Raw genomic sequence first — 19292 nt, forward strand, 5'->3', positions numbered from 1 at the left:
CCTGGTGGTTGGCAGATGTCTGCATTTCTTTCTCTTCCACGCTGCATTGTGTGGCAGCAGGTGGGCCTCTGTAAATGTTCTGATTTCTAAAATATAGCTTATTGAAGAATATAACCTTTTTCTCAATTATTTTTTAATAGATTTTCATTTTTAATCTGTTTATTGTTTCTCTCTCTCTCTCTCTCTCTCTCTCTCTCTCTCTCTCTGTGTGTGTGTGTGTGTGTGTGTGTGTGAGAGAGAGAGAGAGAGGTGAGAGGGCATATGTATCACAATGGATGTATGGTGATGAAAGCTCAACTTTGTGGAATTTACTTTCTCCTTCTATCTTTATATGCCTTCCATAATTTGAACTCAAGTCAACAGTCCTGACCAGAAAGCACCTTTGCTTACTGAGCCCTATCACTGGCCCTCTCCCCAATCCTTAATCAGATGGAACAGAAAAAACACAGAAAGAAGAGTGAATGGTATGGGCACAAGAAAAGAATAAAATGCCTTCGTTGCTTCTGTTAGTGAGGTGACTAAGAGAACAAGCCCCAGGACCTCAGCTTCTCCATTTTGTAAAGTGGAATAATCTAGTAATCTAACATAGGGGCGTTTGTCACCTGCCATTGCTGTGTCTTGTTTAACGCTAATTTATCTCACCCACCCTTGCTATACCAAACAAGTACGTGTACATGCTTTCTCTGAGATCCAGGGACAACAACATATATGAAAATGTTCCTGTACTGGCCCAAGAAAGGAGTCACTGGATGACAATGCTGTTTAAATTAAAATTTTACTTCCTTGTGTCAGATGTTTAATAGCCCACACGGTTCTGTTTCCACCGTGGCAGAAAAGCCTATTGACTAGCGGTGGTTAGTCATGCAACCTCACCTGGAACATCCTGGAAGCCAAGAAGTACTGCATCCGTGATGGACTTCACGATCCCATAAACAAAATCACGCCCCCGGGTGAGCCCTGCTCTTGGCGATGAGCAAAAGTCATCTTACATTCACTGATGTACCTGCTGTTCACATCCTGTCCCAAGAACTTATGAAAACGACTTTGGCATCAGTTGCCTGTGTTTTTATTGAGTGTACATTCCCACTCAAAGTTGGAGATCTGGGTTTTTTTTCCTTCTCTGTCTCTTGTTTTGTTTTTGCTGCTGCTGCTGCTGTTGTTGTTGTTGTTGTTGTGTGTATATAGTGCTGGGGATAGGACCTGTGTAGTGTTCACTATCCAAGCACTCTAACACAGACTTATACCCACTGCTCCAGATAGAAGTCTTTAGATAACAAGTTGACTCACCCAGATTCCAGCTGAAAGAAAGCTGAGCCCTTATAACAGCAAATGCATTGTTCATTTCTTCCCCTATGACTGAGTCAACTGCAAGAAGTGGTGAAACTCCTGCAGTTATTTGGCAACACAGTTCCTTTCACTCCTATCTAAATAAGGAAGTTCTGCCTGAATGTTATATAGAAAACGTTTATCTTAACCTTTCTTTAGGGACTGAGCATATCCATTACCTTTTGTTTTGAAAATGTGTCCAGAGATGGGTTTCAGAGGGATTTTCAGAAAAGAATAGAATCCTGTCTTTGTTGGCTTTCTATCGCTGTAACAAAATACCCAAGACACAAACAACTTAAGAAGATGGAAGATCACAGCTAGAGGTCTATAGCTCCATTGCTATTTTGGCTGATAATGAGGTAGAGCACCATGGTGGTGACTGTGTTGTGAAGCTAATGTATCCTGGAATGACTTAAAGGAAAAACATGGGCTCAAGGCCCTGAAGACCAAGTTCTCATTACAGAGGACATGTATTTGTCCTCGAGGGACAGGGGGCAGGGAATAAGAGACAAAGACAGGAGATGGCGGTCAAGAGAGAAGGAAAGGGGACCAAGGGAAAGAAGGAAGAGTTATGTGTCAGGAGGACAAAGGACTGCCTCTGGATAGAAAGAAAGACAAACATGGCCCATAGGCAAATGGTTGTTGGTTTATAAAGGTATGAGGGGAGACCATGCATTAGGATGAGGTGTTTAATTTTAATTGGGCATGTTAATTAGGTGAGCCCAAAGGGTGCTTTTGCTAGCTGGACTTTAGTAGTCAGCCTCAGGAGGACAAATTGGCCAAATAAGGGAATAGACCTTAGCAGCTAACTTTAGGAGTGTAATCTAATGGATTTTTAGCAAGGCAGAGGAATGGAGAGGAGGGCAAGGCCTGCCAGAGCCATATTCACCAGGCCTGAGCTGTCCAGAGTCCCTTCGATGACTAGGGAGGCAAACAGAGAAAACAGGGACACAGCAAGGGCCCAATATCCCCTTGGGCACCTTGACATCCTTCTTCTAAAGTTCTGTCTCTGAAATGTTCCGCTCCCCCCATTGGGTATCACTACAGACTGGAGATCAAACTTTTAACAAATGGCCTTTGGGGGTCATTCAAGATCCAAACCATAACGTCTTCTAAGAGGCAAAGCCAGATCATATTAGGGCTTTTACTATGAACAGCAAGATATTTATATTCAGCCAGGTCAGCCTTCAAGAGTACCGGCCACTCTCTGGCCTCTTCTTAGGTGCTGTCTCTTTTTAAAAATCTCTAAAACGGTGTGATTGGTGATCACAAAAGTTTCTGTTCTCAAGAGAACTGATTTTCGTCTAGCTTTACAATTGAAACAGCTCCCCTCAGCCTCTTTTAGCCACCGCCTTCAATCAGGATGGCATGCATCAACAACTCCCTGAAGGCTTTTTTGTAAGACTTAGTACATTTTTAGCATGAATGACAGTAGTCGGGCTCCTGTGAAAAAGCCCTCTTCTGTATAAAGACACCGTTGGTGCTCTGTTGCTGAGTCTTTTCAAATGGCATGTGCATGACAGTGCCTGTATCTAGGACTCACAGTTTGGAGGTATAGGGATAAGAATGTGATCTTATCCCAGTGAGGTTTATAACTTAACTTGATTCAAAATTAAAAAGAATCGTGGGGGGGGGGGCAAGCATCAGGAGATCATCTTTCTATAGGGTCTGCTGAGGGATGAAGTAAGTCTCCTGTTTGTTCTATGTTCTTGATCTTGTGAAGGCAGATATGAGGATCTTTGGAGAAGGTTTTCTGTCTCCCAGGTCTTTTTTTCTGAACTGTCATTTCAGTTCTAATGCCTCATATGGAAAACATGGCTTAGTGTTTTATAGTCGGTTTTATTTTAAAACACTTCTGCTTTAAACTTATCCTGAGAGTCAAAGCCTGGCAGGTAACCTTGGGGAGCTTACTTGCTTCTCAGTTCTGTAACCTATAAAACACAATTACATCTTCTTTTGAAGGTGGTGTGCTTTTAGGTGCATATAAGGAAGCATCTAGCCTGACACTTGGCACATGCCACAAAAGTGGGACGTTGCTTCTTTTGGTCCACCTCCACACGGTCCACACACATGAAACTAAATATGGAAACCATGAAAGAAAAGTACACTTCAGTTCTGCAATTGTTTATACTGAATCTTTATCTGCTCATGAATTGCTTAGGTTCTATAATACTTGGACTATGAACAAAAAGATTTCTGTTACATGCATGAACAATTACAGGGGAGCCTGTCCTCCTGCATACACTCTAGCTACACAGGATGACAGACAGGCATGTCATAGCCTCACAGTGTTTCTACTCCACATCGTGTTGACCAGTGAGCAGATTCTGAAGTAGCCATTTTAATCACAGGCTCTGACACTGGGGAAGTCGCCATTCCTTGGGGTGACTCATCCACCAATACCAGGAACAAAGGTATTTGCTAAGGGCCGCACTTCCTGAGTCATAAGCTTGCCCTGGTTTGCAAATTGCTGCCTGAGGCCCACATCTGGCCTGCCTCTTTTTGGGAGGCACGAATGATATTTACATCTTCAAAGACAAGAGGAAAACAGTTGTTCTGACATTCAATGACATTAAATTCAGCCTTGTGGTAATGAGGGAAGTTGCCACACCATTAGCGTTAGCATATGATCTCTCTCCCCTCAGGTCCTCCCTGTGTATGATGGGAAATATTTACTCTCTGGAGGTCTCTTCCCCCAGGGGCCAGAGCTCCACAGCCCAGCTGTGAGTTCATTTCCTCCTTTCTTTCCCTTGCCTTCTCTCAGCTCTTGACTCCCAACTGCATAATAAAAGCCCCTATCTCACAGGACCTTATGAGGCCTACACAGATACATGTGTTCTGAAATGTGGACATTCATTTCAGTTACTTTCCTTAAATTATATTTACCTTTGTCGTCATTATCACTTGGCACACTCTTTTCCTGAACGGAAAGCACCAGGGGCGTACCAACTTGTTGGCAATCAGGGTAAGAGTTTCATTTGCAGTGCTCTTTTAAAACTCATTTCTTAAGGGAGAGGGGGAGTAATCAGAGTCTAGTGACTCCTTAGCATAGTCACTAACCCATAAAATGAATCCTGCATTAGCTGCAAACTTTTTATTTGCGACACATATTTTTTGTTGTTGTCGCTTTCAAATTTAAGTCTCTAGAGCGTAGACTCAAATGTGAGTTCAGCCCTGATCGTTTAGCTTGTTAATGTGCCGAAACACAGAACAAGAACTCAAAACGCCTAATCCACCTGGACCGATCACCACGGTATTTGGAAACAGTAATTTTACCTCCCTAAGCAGACATAAAACAGGCCACACATTTGCTATGTGACCACAAGGACTATAGGAATTTTTCTCACTATTCACAACTTTGGTTTTGGGTGTCTTTGAGAACTTAGGAGAAGTGCTGATGGCTTATCCAATGGCTCGAGTCAAGGTCTCCTCAATCTATGGTCAATCTTGTTCATTAAACGGTTTCTCAAGATGTTAAAGTCAGGGAAATGGGCAGACATGGTGACTCTTCCGGGAGGCTGAGGCCCTGAGTTCCAGGCTAGCCTGAGAGCCTGGGTCACAAAAGGAAAGCACAAACACTGTTTAGTCCTTAACAGTCAATAATAGCAAGCAAACATTTCTCTCTTATTGCAATTGTACTGAAAAGCGAAAAAGAAACTGTGAAACATTTTTTGAACAGCCCATGTGAGTTACACATCCTTTGCAATGTTCACCAGCACAGTTGTTTGTATTTGAATCATCCAGGAAATTAAACAACTCGATTTTCTACGAATGATCTGGGTGAGGCTGTCCTGCCCTAAAAAATCCCTCTTCTACCCGACCCCCACACCCCCACGCCTAGCAATCATACAAGAGCTACACCCAGTTTAAAAGTTGGCCCACCCTCATTCAAAGCTAAACGCCCTCTTGCATAGTCCTGAAGTCTCACCCGGTTCTCAAAGGTGCTTTCCTATTTTGTCAAGTGTCTCCTTCACCCACTGAAGTTGCTTTTCCTTTCCCTTCCCTTCCCTTTCCCTTCCCTACAATTGTGCTCAGCGCTATTACCACACCGCCCCTGTCCAATAACCTAATGTAAATAGCAAATGACCCACAAAACAGCACAGTAGGAAGAAGAAGGGGAAAAAAAAAAATCCCCTAGCAGTGCGTGGATGTCGGAATGTTCTACTAGGCTGGGAGGGAGAACAGGTCCTGGTATGAACCCGTCTGGGGCCCTGGGTCACCGCTCGACCGTTGGTCGCCCGTGTGGCGCTAACCTAGCACGGAGGCAGCAAGGAGCGGGTGGCGCGCGGGGTGGCTCCGGGCGATTGGGGACGGACGGCGGTAGGGGTGAAGGGGAGGGTGTCCCCCGCGGGGCGGCGTGGGTGCCTCCGGGGCGGCTCCGGGCGGACGGGCGGAGCCGCGGATAAGCAGGGCAGGGCGGAGGGCAGTCTGCACCATGGCGTATCCCGGGCACCCTGGCGCCGGCGGCGGGTACTACCCAGGCGGGGGTAAGTGCAGTGCGCGCGGGCACCCCAGCCTCTAAGGCTCCCGGGGCGAATGGGCGCCACCGCCGCGCGGGAGGAGGCGGGGCGGGCGGATTCCCTGTCCCAGATGATCCCAGCGCGTTTTCCTGGCCCCCTCATGTCCCAGCGTTGGCCCCGCTCTAGTTTTCTGCCCCATTTCTTCTTAGGGGCTCTCCCAGGCTCACGGTGTGGGGGTTGCGCCCCGGGAAACCCCACTCGGTGACTCTGAAATGCGGCATAAGATAGTGCAAGCTAGTGGTTAACTCCTGCTCTCGCTCGGAATGCCCCCGAAGCAACAACAGCCATCTTGATCTAGAATGGTCCTGTGGTCACTCCCTTGAAAAGAAAGTGACAGAGAGACCAAAAAGTCTGTAGAAATGAGCTGACATCCTAGAGGAAGGCCACTTGTCAGGGGGTCGGAATATGTACTGTCAGAGACAGAGGGACCACATCTGAGAAACCCCTTCCTTCTCCCGCCTGTCAGCCCGAACCAACTCCAGCCTACCTAGTTCTTAAGTACTTCTAACGCATATAGAAAAACTGTTACAAACAAACAAACAAAATAAAAACCTAAACAAACAAAAAATAAAAACCAATAGGAAAACAATCCAAAGCCTTGTACCAGATGGCTTGCTTCTGTTACGTTGACCTCTGTAACCTCATGCTTTAACAAGGAATTTTAAGTGGCTCTGCATATAGTGACATCACTTTCACATCGCCAGTCCTTTTAACTTTCAAAGGAGCAGGAATGGAAAAGCGCGGTGGGTTATTGTACTGGAGTGTGCGGGGTGGGGAGGTAGGTCCCAGGAAGCGCCCATAGGCACCAATTCTCTGGGCTTTGTACGGAAGCCTTGCATGTTGAAAGCATAAACGTGACTCTGTATCTAATGTCTTTGTATTTCCTTTTCACAGTATGGAGGGGCTCCTGGAGGGCCTGCGTTTCCCGGACAAACTCAGGACCCGCTATATGGTTACTTTGCTGCTGTGGCTGGACAGGTTAGCCTTTCTTTTTTAATCTTGAAGGGTTGTTGCATTCTGTTTGTGTTAGCATTTAGTGCAATGGCAGCAGAACGATCTTTGCCCTGCAGACGGGTCCCTTTGCCTGGGTGAAAGATAGAAAAAGGAAAAGAAAAACTAAAACATTCTTTATTTTAGTTCTGAACAAAGTTGGACATAGTATTGCTGGTGTTCATCACAGCTCAGTTCACAACTAAGCTTGTGATTGAACTAGGGTTCAATTGACCCAGAGGGGGATTATAAAAACACTTTGGAGATCAACAAAGTATAAAGGTGCCTTTAGGACTGTATATTCAGGGTAGAGAAAGGTTTGCTCACAGAACAGAAATTGAAGATCTGAACAGAAAAACCTCTGTTTGACCAACCTAAAGGCATATACATTAGTCATTATTCTGTGTCCCAATTATGGTAGGCATCTACTTTCAGTTGAATTTGATAATTAATCATTTACCCCCGTAGGAGGTGAGAAGAGTTCTAAAGAGCCATTGGCTTCCAACATGAGAGCTGCTATCAGTATTTAGAAGGTAGCCTTTACTCCTGGCAGATGCTCTCACTTAGCAGGCTTTCTATGTCCTTATTAGGTGTTGTGGCCTGCTGACCCCAGGAAAGAATGCAGGTCAGCTAGTCACAAGGCCTAAGCAGAGAGTTGTATGACAGATGTACGGCTGCCTTGAGGAAGGACATTTGCCCTAGCTTGCAAGGTCACCGTGTGTTTGGTAAATGTAGTGTGGACGTCATCCAGCCATGTCTAGAAAGGATGTTATTTCTACTTAAGCCAGAAAGGACAAAATGATAATTTGAAATGCTCTAGAATGTGCTAAGCAAAATCCTCAGGCCACCTTTGAAAGAGGTACTCTAAGAAACACAGCTTTGAGAGTTTGAATGGAAAATGGAGTCGAAAACCGGGAGACTTTCCTCTCGAGTATCTACTTAATATGTTATTGATCTGTGTCTTTGAAACCGCAAGACACAGCACACCTCAAGGCTAGCATTCTTAGATTGCTGGTGTCGCCAGCGTGTAAGTGACCCCACCTGCTTGGCTTTCAGCAGCAGCCCCGGCCTCTAGTCCACACATTCGTCTTCTTGCCTTGTTCCCTATTTATAAAATGGACTGAGCCAACTTGGATTCATGTATTTTATTTTTAAAATCCCTAAAAATGACATGTGTCTTAGTTCTGAATTCAATCAGCCAGGAAGTAGGTACCAGGAGCCTAGCCTGTATCTTCTACACATAATGGTGCATGGGAAACCCTGACTCCTGAGTCATCAGTTGATCCAAGAGCCTCCTTGGACCAAGTCTTGTATTAACTGGTGCCTGGAAGTCTGCTATACACCCTACTTCCTCCATCTCTCAAAAAGGGAGTTGGGGGATATGTGTTTTTTTTTAAGCAATTCCACAACTAATTTTAAAATGGTTAATTTTGATGACAAATATTCTTTCACTATTAAATTACTTCCGGAAGTAGTATAAGGAGAAGAAAGCCCAGTTTTGAAAGGCATTTCTTAAAAAAAAAAAAAATTGCTGGATATAATAATTTTCTCTTGTTAGCGTTGCTTAAGGACTTGAAAGTACAGGTCACCATCAGGATTCCTCTTCCTATTTGTTTAAAGGATGGACAGATTGATGCTGACGAGTTGCAGAGATGTCTAACACAGTCTGGCATCGCTGGAGGATACAAACGTAAGTTCTTGGTCTTAGAATCTGTCTGATAATACTCCTGTTCTCTGTACTTCAGTTGTGAACTTACTGTTCCTTTAAAGAAATCGACCTCTTCGGACCCACCAAGCTATTTTATTTAAAGGTTAGTTGAACATAGTTCCTAACAAGCCATTCCAGCTTGCCAGACGAGTTAGCGGATTTCTTGGATTTGAGTTCCCTGTTACCTGGAACCATTCAAACCAGTGAGACAATTCTGGTGTCCTCCCTCCCAGAGGACAAGGTAGAGTGCTGAAATGGAATCCGCCAGATCAGGTATCATTAGTGATAAGTACTAACATGTACTACTGACTTTGCCAAGTGCTTGTTCTCTCCTGACTCTGGTGGCACTGAGCGAGTGGCCAGTAGTCCCATCTCTGGGCTCTGGGCTTGCTACTTGGCAATACAAACATCTGCTGGTCATGACATTCCCTTGGTCATTCTTTCTTTCACCAGAGACAATGTGTTCATGGTGAGGACAGAGCAGCCTTCCTGCTGTCTCCTCATCCTCCTGGGTCCTCTGCAAACTGCGTGAGCACCCCTGTTGTTTAGCACATATCCCCGCTTTCCTGCCCTTTTAGCACTGTGCTCAAGCTGCAAACAGGGAAATAAATGCTGCAGAGACGCCACATGCTAGGTAGAGCTTATCATCCCATGTACTCTGCTTTTTATTTCAAATCTAGCCTTGACCATGTGAACTGTTTGGGATAGATAATAGTGACTTAACCCAAGTGTGCATCCTTCTAACTTCATTCTATTCGTTAGTGAAGTGAGAACACCAAACAGACCCCTCAACTTCACACTAAGCTATAAGTTAAAATGTTCACACTAGAACTCCTGCCGAAGGGTTTGCAGTGGCCTCTTCAGCTGTTTGAAGCTCTGTGTTCTCTAGACGGGCATCTTTAAAACACTTGTGTACCTATTGGTATCATGCCTTGTTTTGTGTGACTTCAATGCCCTATTATTAGTTCCTAGTTGGTAAATTAATTCAAAAGAGAAGAGCCTTTCACGTTTCTGTCATTTAATTTGGTCCTAAACAAGAGAAGCACTTCCTAGGTGTAGGGAAATGAGCAGTGTTGATGATATTTAAATTGTTAATTTTTAGCATCAAGCAATTGAAATAAACAAGAGAGATAAACAAGGAATATCTTATTAGTAGAAGAGATGCATCAGATTTTAAAACATACTGAAGTACACTGCACAGCCTTAGAGAGCAGTTCCTTTAAGAATTCTATTTTGAGGACTGGCGAGATGAGTTAGCTGGTCTTTGCCTCCAAGACTGATGGCCTGAATTCAAGCCCTGTGTTTCACACCAACTCCTGAAAGTTGTCCTATGACTCTGACTCTTCCTCTCTCTGACTCTCACTCCACCCACCAACCCACACACACGGAAATAAATACATAAAATTTGTAATAACAAATTTTGACATATTTACTCAAGAAAGTCACTCCTCTGTTGGCCTTGGGTCAGTGCATCATCAGAAGGCATTTGCTGAAACACAAGGGCCTTGTGATGTGGTTACTTAGCTTCGTTCCCTGTAACGTCCATGATAACACCACCCAGCCTCTGGGCTGTCACAGTTCTGCGCTACAGAAACTATACAGCTATCTATCTTTTAATCCCAGCTGCCCACAGAACTGGAGTGGAGGGGGGCATGTAGCAAACTACAGACAAGAACCAGTCATCCCTAGAGGGAGTGTTGATGGGGAAATCTCCAGTTTCTAGAACAGAGATTGAGCTTCTCCTTTCCTTGAATTCAGGGGTTCCTCGGCAAGAAGTGTGACAGAGGCAGGTAGAGGCTTTGTTCCTTGCTAGGCCTGGTGCATCGTGTTCCTACTGGAAGAAAAGATGTCTGAGGCACTGTGGTAGAGCAAAGAGAAGCAGCAGCAGAGGCCAGTCACCTCGTGCATGGCTTTGGAGTTACATCAAGTGACTCACATTAAGAAAAAAACTGCTCCCAGGTGAAAATGCAGGGAAGATAATTGAGCAAGACCCGTTTGCCTCACCTGAATTTATTGGACATCCATACTTTAGCTTTATTTCATGTTGTGTCTCTTAGTACCTAATACTCAGTACTAGTACTCCTAATACCTAGACCCTGCATCTATCAATTACTTGTTGGGTGGCTGTTGGCTAATGCATTGGAAAAACGTTCTAGAAAAGAGAAATTATCTCTGGTAATCTGTGCCTATAGTCTGAGCACTTGGGAGGTAGAGGCATGAGGAGTAAGAATTCAAGGTCATCGTCTATACAGAGATGAAGGCAGCCTGGACTACGTGAGATTCTGTCTCAAAAAGCCAAATAAATAAATTAAATGAAGAAACCATAGGCCTATAACCATATTGGTCTTTTATTTAATATATGTAACTTTTAGGTATCAGTAAAACTCATGCTATTCTATTAAAAAAATAATAGCCCACTTCCCCCTTAACCTTTACATTGCACTACAGCTCCTCTCTAGGGGTCAGAATTCAGTCCATCCACCCATTCATCCCTTCAACCAGCCTGTCTATTTTGATGGACAGTTACACCAGGTGTGCAGAAACAGCTCTACCTGGTGAAGATCCCAGGGATAAGTACTGAGGCTGGGATCATACCAGCAGGCACATGGTCTGGACAGGAGAGAGCCTACAGAATTGATACCTAGGCTGAAGAAAAAACAATGATGCCGGGGGGGGGGGGGGGGGGGGGGGGGGGGGTTCGGGGGGGGGGGGGGGTGTAGGTACATAATTAAAGCATATAGAATCATGTATCTGAAAGACACAGTGGAAGCATGGCTCAGTTACGGAAGTGAGAAATCCCCTGTGGAGGTCCTGCCTGGTTGTTGGTGGACTGGGAAAATTCATGAATCCTCATATGGAGGGGTTCTGGGCTTTACCCTGGGAGCAGAACAACACTTGCCACTCCAGCCACAAGGTAAAGACAAATTGAGAGTATAAAATAATGAGTTCACTTTAAAGGAAATAAAGAGCCACACAGGAAGGACTACGGTTCAGGAACGTGGACTCAAGTTACCTTGATTGGCATGCCACAATGGAAGAAGTCACGTGAACTCTTATAGTCAAACGATAAGAGAATTCAGGAACAAGGACTGTGCCATTTCCACTGATGGGAAGAGCAAGTACACTACAGCAACAGCAAAGTGGAGGCCGTAGCTTCCAGCCGTTACAACATTAGCAGCTGTAGGACAGGGAGATAGATGCTAGAGGTCTGCAAAGCACAGTGATACGTTCTATGGAGTATTTCTACTAGGAACGAAGACATTGGGTCAGATCCAATGGTTCTGGCTATCTGGCTAATGGTCAGGGTTATTGGCTATTAAAGCCCCAAGTAGTCCAAGCTATTTCCAGCCTGTGAGCTATAGCATTCTGTCTACACAGTGTTCTGCTCAGCCAAGATTACAGACTGCAGGACCTCAGTATTGTTACAGATTCTTTAGACAGTTCCAGATCATAGGAACTAAGAGTGGCTAAGTAGAACAGAACTAGGGATGTCTGTTAAAGCCCACGGAGTCCTACAGCTTAAAGAAATGACTAAGCCAAGAGCAACAGTGGGGCTGTCAGTTGATTTAACCCTATTTAGAAGGTGATTGAATGTTGGGGGAGGGGAGGTTGGGATTCCCACTGGTACCTATAACATGGGCAGATCCATGAACAGTGCAATTTTTGCAACTAGGCCATGTTTGCCACCCAGTCCCACAAAACTAGTGTAAGCCACATGTGGTGAACTCTGTCCCATACAAAATGAGTAGCATGTTTTGAAGAGTGAATTAATAATAAATTCACAATTACTTTGATTCCAATGTAATGTGAAAATGTTGAAATTATATTTATTAATGTTCTTTCTTTGGTTTAACAGCTTTTAATCTGGAGACTTGTCGCCTTATGGTTTCAATGTTGGATGTATCCTTTATCTTAATGGTTGTCTAGAGTGTTTTTCCGTGGCAAAGACGTATCAAGACAGCTCATCTCAAGGTTAATTACAAGTAAACACAAAAATAGAAAGTAATCACCAAAAAGCTTTGAGAAATAACTAGCTATTAGGATGTAAGTCAGTGTGACACACCGACAGGAAGTTTAGTAGACAGAAGGTTGGTTGCTCAAGACTACACAAGGAGCCAGAGGTGTGGTGGCTCATGCCTATAATCCCAGAACTCAGGATGCAGAGACAGGCAGGAGGATCACTGTGAATTTGAGGGCAGCATGTGCTATATATTGCAAGTTGGTTAGCCAGAGCTACAGAGATCCTTTCAAGAGAGATGGGTGGAGAGAGAGAGAGAAGAGAGAGAGAGAGAGAGAGAGAGAGAGAGAGAGAGAGAGAGAGAGAGAGAGAGTGTGTGTGTGTGTTAGAGTTAGTCACCCAGGGTACTTCTCACCTCAGCTCACTTTCTTCAGGTGAAATCCTTGGGTCTGAGGGCTTAGCAAGGAAGTATCAGAGCACGTAGGAAATGTAGCCCAATTCCACTAAGAAAACTGCTCTCTACTTATGACTTACAATGCCATATTGCCTTCTCATATTCAGACCATGTGGCCTGTCTGTTTCTCTCAGTAAAAGTGGCTATCCATTCATATAATTCCTGATAGTTTCATGGTTCTTCTGCTGTAGGTAGGTTATTGTATTTATGTGTAATAATATAAATGTATATATAAAAAAAGAAAAAGAAAAATATTGTCAAACAAAAAAAATGACGGTTCAGAGCTTTAAAACCATTGGTCATTTACTATATTATTAATCATTACTTTTTAAAATATCATATCAACAAGAATACAGACTAGCTTTTTAAATTTTGGGGTATCTTTTTGCCATCTTAGCAGAAAGAACACTGAATTCTCCCTTACTTCTCTTTGTTCTCTCTCGTGTAATCATTAAAGATGTGAAATGAGACTGTTCTAGTCCTTGATCATAGTCCAGAGAGATATGTCTGGCACAATGGGGTTCAATGAATTAAAGAGCTCTGGGCTGTGCTGAACGGCTGGAGACAACACTTCATCAGCTTCGACAGTGACAGGAGTGGAACAGTGGACCCCCAGGAACTGCAGAAGGCCCTGACGACAATGGGTGTGTGTCACCAACTAGCGCTCTCCATTGGCTGCTAAATGTGTTTTGTGTTTCCCTAAAAGTATGTGCACATGAGGACAACTTCTTCCTTCCTTCCTTCCTTCTTCCTTCCTTCCTTCTTCCTTCCTTCTTTCCTTCCTTCCTTCCTCCTTCCTTCCTTCTTTCCTCTTCCTTCCTTCTTCCTTCTCCTTCCTTCTTTCCTTCGTTCTCTTCCTTCCTTTTTCCTTCCTTCCTTCTTCCTTCCTTCTTCTTTCCTTCTCCTTCTTTCCTTCCTTCCTTCTTTCCTCCTTCCTTCTTCCTTCCTTCCTTCTTTCCTTCCTTCCTTCTTTCCTTCTTCCTTTCCTTCCTTCTTTCTTTTCCTTCCTTTCCTTTCCTTCCCTTCCTTTCTTCTTCTTCCTTCCTTCCTTCTTTTCTCCAGTTTCAATTGTGTTTATTTTAATGTCTTTGTTGTTGGTTTGGGCCTTGGGGGATTTTTTGTTTGCTTGTTGCTTGTTTGCTTGTTTGTCTGTTTGTTTGACAAGCCTTCAACCTTTCTTGCTGGGTGATTTTTCTGCCTTCTAGGCTTCAGGTTGAGCCCACAAACTGTGAATTCAGTTGCAAGCGATACAGCACTAGTGGGAAGATCACCTTTGACGACTACATCGCCTGCTGCGTCAAACTGAGGGCTCTCACAGGTGTGTTCCATAAAGCTGGTCCTCATGACCAGGAGCAGAGAAGACCCTTTTCTTTAATGACGTTTGTCATTTCTCCATGCCTCCTAACTTCTGTTCTGCCCAAATTTTTTATAGTTTTAGGGGGTGCTTTAGCAGATCCTTAACACAGCTAGTTAGCAAATGGGGCATAATATGTTATTCAGAATTTTTTAGGTGAATGAGTTGTCATAGTACATTTTATTAAAATGCCACAGATTTAACCATCTATTTTGTAAGAACATTTGTTTGTGGTGTTAGTGTCACGGAGAGCTTACACTTGCTAGGTAAACACTGGGCCACCGTGCTACACCCACAGCCCTAATTTGTGCAATATCGGTTGATCACGAGTACAGGTGTGAGTAATTCCCTTCAACTGTGGATGTTTGAAAAGATCACAATTAAAGTAAATTTGGGGGCAGCAAGGCTGAAATTAGTGAGTTATTTCATCACAGTCCATTTCTCATATTAGGGACTGTATCCATGTGCTTCCGTGTGAGCAGCGTGTATGTTACTATGGTGATGAGAACCCTCTGCTCTCTCCGCAGTTAAGGGCCTATAAAGCTAAACTGCTTTAACGAACTGAGACCAGTCGTTTTTTATCAGATCCACACTGAAAACTACCATTGGCTACCTTTTGTCTATGATGTCACCTTTTTATCTCAAGTCTCTTAGTATTCCTATTTTTCTTTGGCCTTATGTTGACTGGCTGTAGAATTTAAATGTTATTCACCTTTGATCCCAATGCCCAATAGTGAGCTGTTGTGATTTTAGAAAAGCCACTTGAAGAAAAGCTACATTTTACTATGTTGTTTTGCAGATAGCTTCCGAAGGCGGGATTCTGGTCAACAAGGAGTTGTGAATTTCTCCTATGATGATGTAAGTGTCAGTAGATAAAAGCTAAGTAAAAGTTGTAGTGTATGAAAATAGGGTTCCCTGTTGAAGTTAGCTATTAAGAATGTGGACGTGGCGGCTCGTGGCACTTGGGAGGCTGATGCAAGCGCATTGCCAGGAATTCAAGGCCAGCCAGAGCTGTGCTTGTGAGACTCTGCCGAAAGCCATCAAACAAACAAACAAACAAACAAAAACAAAAAAACAAAAGCAAGCAAATAAAAAACCATGGTGGTTTATGCCTGTAATTCTAGCACTTCTGAAGCGGAGGCTGGAGGATTGCATCAAATTCAGCCCTGTCCTGTTGCACTTATTGGCTGGGTCATAGAAGCAGATTTCCTTGGTTGCTCTGAGACTGAGTAAAGTGATTATCATAATAAGGATGCCTCTTGCAGGCTGGGACGATAACCTGGTTGCAGACAACCATGAGGAACTCGGCTCAGTCCTCAGAACACATGGGCAACAAGCTGGGCATTCTGTTGTAACCACTTCTGTGAAGTAGAGACGGGTTATCTCTGGGCTTGCTGACATCCAGCCTCTCCTGCTTAGTGAGTTCTAGGCCAGGGAGAAAGACTCTCAAAAGGTGGCTATCGCTTGAGGCATGAAACTTGAGGTTGTCCTTAGCCCGGACACACATCCTGACACATAGCATGTACCATATACACACGTCCGACACACACCTCACACCACATACACATATCTACAAAGTAACAGTAAGATATTTTTCAGAGCTGTGGTCAGGTTTCAGCCAGCTGTGTCTGGAGATGTCCTGCCAATGCAGACGTTTCATGTGTTCTCACCCTGTATAAAACAGACATCATGAGAGGTAGCTTACAGCTGTGCTTCGCATACCTACACCGTTCCCTAAGAACATACAGCTGACGCCAGATTAAACCATGATTTAAAACATGCTATTTATGGAGGTAACCTCAGGAATGGGAAAAGCTTAGATTTTGGCATCAGAGGGAACCACTAATGTGGTTTCTACATACCCTAATCTTTGGTTTCTTTTTCTCTCAAATATGACCCATCAAGTTGGCTTAGCAGAACTGATGCAGGAATTAGCATTGCATTAGCTCCTTCTCAGTGTTAGAGAGTAAGCTCGGGGTGAGGGGGTGGGGGGGGGGGGTGGGGGGGTGGGGGGGTGGGAGGGCATGGTTCTCAGCCTCTGGATCATAACCCTTTAGTGCATATCAGACATTTACAGTACAATTCATAACAGTAGCAAAAAATTGCAGTTATGAAGTTATGAAGTAGCTACAAAAACAACTGTATAATCGTGGGTCACCACAACATGAGCAGTTGTACTAAAGGTCTGCAGCACTGGGAAGGTTGAGAGCCGCTGCTCTGCTGGGTCTAGTTGGGGGTGGCAGCACTGCCAGCAAATCCCTATGTTGCTAAATGTGAGTTTCTGAGTTGCTGGAGCAAGGTCAGCTTTTCTCTTTCTGGGCGTGCATGGCCTTCACTCGGATGAGGCAAATGTTGAAGGGCGATTGTGTTCAGAGTAGTGGGGGTGAAATCGCAGTCTGAAACTGCTGACGTGCTATGACAGTGCAAAGTGGGCAAGTCCTTTTGACCATGACTGTTTCTAGACTCTTAAACATTATTTAGGATTTCGGTTCTTTAGCTCTTGAAGGGATCCGTCCTTCCTATAAAGTGAGAAGCTCATCAGCCTTTACAAAGAAAGTCCCCCTAAAAGTAAGACGTGGCAGCTGCCCGCAGAGGGGCAGTGGCACCCACGGTACTTGGTGGCCTGTCTTTAACGCTGGTCTTCCTTTCAGTTTATTCAGTGTGTCATGACCGTCTAAGTCAGGAGGCAGCTGCCTGAATGTCCTCAGCATTCCAACTGGAGCCCGCCCTCGTTTCCTCCCAGCTGCCTGAATGTCCTCAGCATTCCAACTGGAGCCCGCCCTCGCTTCCTCCCTGCCTTCAGTGCCGTGTGCACGGACACTCCACGACAACGATTGAACAGGATCATAACTTTATATAGAACCGAAGCTTCATCTTTAGTTTTGATAATAAGTTCTTTGGAAGTTTGATAAATATTAAGAACAAGTGGGTTATACCAGTCAGAACCCCCTGAGCCATTATCAATTATGCCTTATTTTTCTGCTCACCCCATTTTATATAAGGTATGCAAAACATGTAATGCATATTATGGGTTTTCTCATGACACCTGAAATCTTTTCATCAGACTTGGCTGTTATTCTTTTCTTTTCCCCCCTGAGAACTGTGGTTAAAAGTTTTGTGTGGGCAAGTCTTATATAAGTAGATCCACAGCAGGGCAAAACAAACCAGTGACCATGGCAGTCCACGTGCTAGAAAGTATACGCTTTAGGACTTAACCAGCTGAAAGCCTTGTGAGTGGACAGAGATACATAGATAGCATCTGCCTCTTTAAAAACTTACAGATAATTTGAGTGACAAATACTGTCACCAAGGCCTTCTTTGTCATCCACTCAAGCTTTTGTTAATTATACTTACAAGCTTAAACTGTCAGAACAAGACTAAAGGGAAATAATATATATACTAACTCTTTATTCTTGACTAATGAGATTCTAGATGACTTTAATTTCCTTTATATATTTCTGTATCTCCCAACTTTTTTTTTTAATTATGTGTATGCTTCCATTTCAAAACCAGATGTCAGGGTAGAGAGACAGCTCAGCAGTTAAGAGCGTGTACCGCTCCTGCAGTGGACTAAAGTTCCCAGCACCCATGTTGGGTGGCTTACTACTGCCTGTAGCCCCATGGGCACCTAATTCACATGCATATACCCCAACATGAACATTACATGTGCACATGTAATTGAAAAGTAAGTAAAACCCAGGCAGGTTAAATTTTAAAACATTGTTGACAACCATTTTTGAATGTCATTTGTTCATGCATTTAAACATGCGCAAGAAAAGGACGGAAATTAATGTGTCAGTTATTGACCTGGCTTTAACCACGCGTGTAGGGCCTTCGTTCCCACCAAATTTCCAAGTATTCTCTAATAGCTTATTTGGTTTTACACACACACACACACACACACACAAAATAGATTTTTTCAAGTGTTTGAATCATTGGCTTGCTGGCAGTGCCTTACTATGTATGTGGCTTATGTTAGAACAAGACAGTCTGTGTCCCCACTGTTGAAAAGAAGAGAATGCTTACTCCTCAAAGTAGTTCTGAGTGTGCAAATGTATGCTGATATATATATATAATATAGCATCCCAGTGTTTCTGCTTCTTACAGTTTGGTAGTAAAAATGGTAACAGTCTTCTCTCACTAGCAAGGTATCTGTCTTGTTTCTGATACAATGTGAACCTGACCACTCAAGTGAATGATTCCCTGTCAGCTGGTGAAATAAACATTTCATAAGCATCTTCAGCTTCATTGCACAAATATATGTTAAGACAGTGTTATATATATATATATATATATCAGTCATTTCATGAGTGTTTATTCACCCCTAATTTACATGTGCTTGGTCAGTACTTAATGCCCAGGGTACATGTCAATATGTGATGCTGCCTGCTGTGTCGTACATGGCAAGTCTGGGTTTCATTACAGATGTTTTATCTGTACTGCCACAGAGCTTTGCTTTAGCCCTAGCCTAGGCTGCTCAGAAGAAGACCAAGGATGCCGGGATTGCCCCACAAAGTCCTAACATAGAGTTAAGCTGCTCTGTCATTTGAATAAACCCCAAGATGTGCTACTTAGATGTTGGTTCTGGATTTGCTTTTGGGTACATCCTCAAGTATGATAGGTTGGTTTTGGTAGTCAGGCTTTAATCAGTAGTTCAAGGCAAGTCCCCATGTGTTCTATATTTGTTTTCACTTCCTCCTGAAAGCATGGAATTTACCCTTCAGTTTGCCTGTGTAGTTAGAAAGTTCCCTCCCCTGGGGTGACTGCTTTGGACCCTTCCCTCTTCCTTGTCATCAGGCTTCATTATAATGACTTTGTCCTGTAGTGTGTATTTCTGATGTCCGCTTTTGCAGGCCATTGCATCCTTCTTTCTCCTTGCCTCTTACTCTCACTGCCTGGGACTTGCTTGTGTCGCCCAGGCTGACCCCTGGTTTAGCCACTCGAGTGCTGGGACTACAGTGTGAGCCATCACACTTGGTCTG

The 19292-nt window shown here is 43.8% G+C and overlaps 1 pseudogene; it reads left to right on the plus strand.

Moving 5' to 3' along the window:
• Window positions 1-5761: 5761 nt before the first annotated feature.
• LOC127194136 (sorcin-like) lies at window positions 5762-17104 on the plus strand (annotated as a pseudogene).
• Window positions 17105-19292: the final 2188 nt, after the last annotated feature.

This window comes from Acomys russatus, chromosome 10, assembly GCF_903995435.1.
Source record: "Acomys russatus chromosome 10, mAcoRus1.1, whole genome shotgun sequence".
Lineage (NCBI taxonomy): Eukaryota > Metazoa > Chordata > Mammalia > Rodentia > Muridae > Acomys > Acomys russatus.